Here is a 5,170-nt window from a genome sequence, read left to right as displayed (position 1 = left end):
TATTTAAACAATTTCCAAGCAGTAAGATTATATCAGTATAGGCATTGAAGCAAACCTTTTAACAATTTATTCCCATGGCTATACCGACACTTATGTGGCTACATGTTACAAAGACATTCTTTTGATCACAGACAGAAAACTACCCAAAGCAATCAGCATCCCCAATTTCTCAGCATGCTCAATCATTCTAGTCAACATCTCATATAAAGCAGCAAATCACTAAGTCCTCCTCCTTTGAATAATACTTTTTCAGGTTTTATCTAAATTCAGATGTGTATCATGTTTATCCATATTCCTAAACAGTCTACATTCTTGATTTATGCCAAGGTACTTTTCTGAGAAAACCATCAGCAGTTATTAAACATTTTTTGATAACCAATTAGGCTACAAACAAGAGAGTCCAAGAATGCTTGATGGCCAAATACAATTGCTATTAGCCAAGAACAAGTACAAGGTAGTTCAGTAAGCATTACAATGGAGACTCCCCTTAATATGTCTTCTTGGAAACCAAACAGCCTCCATCTTCTCAGGAGTCTCCCCCATTGCCTGGAACTTGTCTAAGACAGCATGGGTAGCATAACCTATGTCAGTAGTTCCGTCTGTAAGTCTTAAAACAATCCTTCTTTGTGTTTTTACTTCACTGTTTTAATAGGGACTGAATAATGTACGAGTTACGTTTTCAAAATCTAGTTAAGTGGTACATGAAACCTGTATCTGAAACCTGTATCTCATGTCTTCATCTGTCAGTGTTGATCTTAATATTCTTCGTAATTACTCTTCTGTAGGAATATAATGAAATTTTTAGATGACATTGTGCTTAAAACTGACACTTGAATAGCATAGGCTTGAACTTCATGTGTCCATATATGTGCATATTTTGCCTATTCATAAGTTCCAAATTCATGGAGTCAACCAACTGTGCATGTTGGTCCTTTGACTCTGTATGTGGAACCCATGAATACAAGGTGAACTATAAACCATATGCAATTTTTTCATTAAATGGATATTAGCATGCCTAATCCCTCATTACTGTATGATGTACTATTCCAATTCAAAAGTTACTTTCAAAAGTGCTATTATCAATTTTTCCTCATCCTGATTTCCTATTAGCTTCCTATTGAAATTCCCATATTATTCTACCACTATCAAATTTTCTTAGCCTGTACTCCTCCTCTTGTTTTATATTTTATTTGGAGATTCTTGTTAATCAACTAGTAATATGTTATCCTGACCTCCATACTTCAGTTGTTGATTCTTTCTTTTCTGACAGCCAGTGCCAAATTCAGATTTATTTCCTTAATCCTCAGAAATCCTCCCCAATCAATCTCACATCTTGATTGATTTCTACCTTAATGTCCATCTAATCTTAATCAGGGTCAATTGTAGAAAACTAATAAGACCATTTTCATTCTTATATTCTAGGACTCCTGTAATTATTGCTTATCAAATCTTCTTTACACACTTCTTGAATTTTCATGTATTTTCCAGTTAGTTGTTATAAAATTCACCCTGAAATATTTCCGTATCTGTTATTCTCACCCAATGAAAATATCATATGTTCTAGAAATGTGTATTTTAATCATGGACTTATTGCATAAATTGAGATTTTCTGCTCCAATGCTAAAGTCATATTTGTACCTATTCCCTGTACTGAAGAAACTATATGTACTACTTTGGAAGTAGTAATAGAGGAAGCTGTAGTAAATAGACAACCTGAATCTTGATTTAGACAAGTGACAATATATTTCTGAATCTGATTTCTCCATATAAATTATATCATCTTAAGTTTTGCTATAAAAAAATACTTGTTGATACAAAAGCTAGTGTTCTGTAAGTCTGAAGAGGCTTATTTTATAATAAAGCACAGAAACAGTTTAAGTCAATCAGTTGTTATAAATAAAGAAATCTTGTAGCATATTGTCAGTGAGAATGTGTGTTTGCAACCAAAGTGAAGTTAAATATCCATTTAAAGTCATTCAAAAAACTGAACAATGAAAAATAAAATACTAGAGGAAAACCAATGGAGCTTTTATCAGTCTTACAAGTTAGGAGACTTAAAAATGGAGGCTAATACTCTGAGATGAGGCCTCTGTGCATTATTTAATTACTAGAATCTGGGTTATTCTAAGACTCCGGTTAGGCCTAAGGCAAAAAGTAAAAGTGATAGGTGTATAGACAATCAAAATAGTGTATAGTGACCTACAGTGGTTCTATCTTAAGGGGTGACTTACCATGGAAGTATTCTTGTCTAGTGAACATTGCATATATAAGTGAATGATAACTGCTTTTCTGTTTTTTTTTTTTCTATGGAAATCCTTACCATAATGGTGTCAGCATTCTTCTTTATTCACTATATATAAAAATAACCCCATTTTGGTTATGCCTGTCAATATTGTGACTTGTTTTCTTACCTTTTGGTCTCAAAGGGTTGTCAAAATAAATTGCTGGTAGTTACTTGCAGTTGCATGTGTTGGGGTGGGTGGGGGTTTTACTTCGGTCCTTTTAGGGCTTCTGCTGGTCTTGAATAAAATTGACACATGACATTTACACAATAAGTGCATTAAATGTTATCTTTTTTTTTTGTTAAAGAAGCTATTGAAAATATGAAGACCCCCAAATCTCATAAAATTTAAATGTTTTTAAAGTAAGTTAAAGAAAGAACTATAGCAAAATAAACTCCATGAGGGGCACTAATGCAATAGAAATTGTCGACAATAACTTGTTATGATATTCTTTTAGCTATGACTTTCTGTAAAAGGAAGTGGCATATTTCATTGATACAAATTATATTAATCACCAAGTATCCTGGTGATTATTTTATTATATACTGGAATTCCTAACTTTTCCTTATTCATTGTTGGCCTTAAGAGATAGAAGTGTGAAATCAAAAGAACTCTTTAACTAAAGCATGCATGAATATGATCCTAAATTCTGTTCTTTGATCACTTGAAACCTTACCTCCACTTCTATCATCTTGGAAACTTCTATCACCTTGGAAACTTTATTCCAACTTCTGTGGCTCATAATCATTAATTCATCCATCTCCTAAATTTATCCTAGGAGAGGAATTTGGAAAGATAATCTGTAATTCACCATTATTATCATTCCCTTAAAAATAGTTATCTCTCTTGTTCATTTCTCTTCTGGATATATAATATTGTGATACTCTTAAATATTCAACCAGTTATATTAACATAATACCTATTCACAGAGAAAAGTCCACATCTTGGAATGAGTGCTGATACAATAGACACAAATACTAATTCATCCCATTTTTGTGACTGAAAATATTTGCTCACTCTCTAACTATAATTTGTGTTCCTGTCTCAGACCTCTTATCCTTTTGCTTTGATACTTTTAATTCTTATGTCCTTGAGAAAATAAGTCATAAGACACAGTAAGCTTATCTTCTTTTAAGTATAATATGTGGTATATGTTTTGTTACTGAATTTATCTTATGCTTTTATTCTTGAAGGTAAAAATTTACCACATACAATAATGATTCTCCACAGATTATTAATGGTATTTATATGATTGTGACCAATTTATTTTTCCAACTTTATATCTCCTTGTCAACAGAATCACTACCACTAGGAGTTAATGACCAGATTCATTTTAAAGAGAAATCTTCCTTGATTCTCCAATGCACTTCATTGAGAACACTTTGAAAATTATTACGTGATTGTTCTGTTTCTACTTCACCATCAACTTCATTTTCGAAACATACTAGCCTTGCTTTATTTTTCTCCTGACCTTTGTTTCCAATTGTGTATCATGATTCCCACCTCCATTTTACACACATGTGCTTTGTTAGTCTGTATTGTAGCCTTTATAATTACAGATTTACTTCTAAATTTGCTAACAACCTTATGAGGAAAAAGATTGTTACTTTGTTCCCCATTTATCTTTCCTGATCAGTCATACTGATCGCTTATTTGGCATTTATATTAGTTGTGCATACCTGTATTATGCAGGTAAAAGAAAATTCTTCTGAGCATTCAAATTATATATCCATCCATTCTCAACTATTTTGCTTTTGTCTGAGGGTTTTACAGGGAGTCTAAAAGAAGAGAAATCTATTCTCTTCATTTTCCCTATTACTTTACTACTTTCCCTTTTGAAATATATGCACAAATGTTGTCCTAAATTTTCAACCCCAAAACTATAAGACTCTTCATTCTCTCCATCACAACTTCATGTTAATCAGACCCCTAGGTGTTATTAAAAAAAAATATTTGTAATTACACAAGTCTAGCTCAGCCATCGTATCATGTCTAGACATCTTGAGATGTTTTTTCCTAAATAATCAATCTGATCCCTATGAAGCCCATTCTTCACCTAAGTGTGAAAGTGATCTTTTGAAAACAAAGCAGATTGTATCACCTTCTCAATATCCAACAAGGCATTTCCATTCAACTTAATATAAAAAAAAAACTTATTTTGGGTTGTTTGTAAGCCTCTATACAGTCTAGTGCTTGCCTCTTTTCTGGAAACCTCATCTTAAAAAGACTATTTCACTTATTATATATTTAAGGTAAAAATTAGAATAATACTGATATTAAACAATTATCTATTGGTACCTTGCATTTCCACACATTTTACAAGCAAAAGTGTTCATTATTATAGTAGGCAATCTTTCCAAATATATCATATTGTAAACAGCCTTGGAATATAGTTTGGTCCCTTTATAACAACAGGATTGGATAAACACTTGAAAGATAAAAATGACATTCTAACCTCCACCACGTCACACACACACACAGCAAACTGGCTTGTTTTACGTCGATTATAAAATACTAATTTTTCTAAAGTGAGAGTTTTCTGACCTATAATGAAATATAGATGCTGGTGTTAGCTGGCAACAGTATATCTGATCTTGATGAGAAAATGTGTACTTGAAATTCACCAAAAACCCCCAAGATCCAGTTTCATTTATCATTTGCCATTGAGGTTGCTTTGTTGTTTTTAGCACTGCAAACCTTAAGGGAGGCAAAGAAGAAAAACAAAAGATTGTCCCAGAAGACTAGTATATCACAAAATTAAGACAGGCCATATTTCTTTGTGTTAATGAAAGTATTCCTGTGTGTTTAATATGCAATCAGGAAGTGTCCCTTTGGGAAGAGTATAAATCCATTAATATGTAAATGAAGTGTATCTGTGTAAAAAGAAT

General features: G+C 32.4%; 1 long non-coding RNA gene across 1 annotated transcript; it reads right to left on the bottom strand.

Moving 5' to 3' along the window:
• Positions 1–512: 512 nt before the first annotated feature.
• On the bottom strand, positions 513–3,027 carry LOC105853480. The gene is made up of 3 exons (XR_001145324.1): positions 2,959–3,027; positions 2,412–2,519; positions 513–779 (listed from the first exon to the last, which is right to left on the bottom strand). It is a non-coding gene; the product is annotated as an uncharacterized LOC105853480 (long non-coding RNA).
• Between the last annotated feature and the right edge of the window lie 2,143 nt (positions 3,028–5,170).

This window comes from Condylura cristata, unplaced genomic scaffold (genome assembly GCF_000260355.1).
Source record: "Condylura cristata isolate star-nosed mole 26May11 unplaced genomic scaffold, ConCri1.0 scaffold00010, whole genome shotgun sequence".
NCBI lineage: Eukaryota > Metazoa > Chordata > Mammalia > Eulipotyphla > Talpidae > Condylura > Condylura cristata.
The sequence above is the reverse complement of the archived record's forward strand: the minus strand, read 5'-3'. Positions and strand labels throughout refer to the sequence as shown.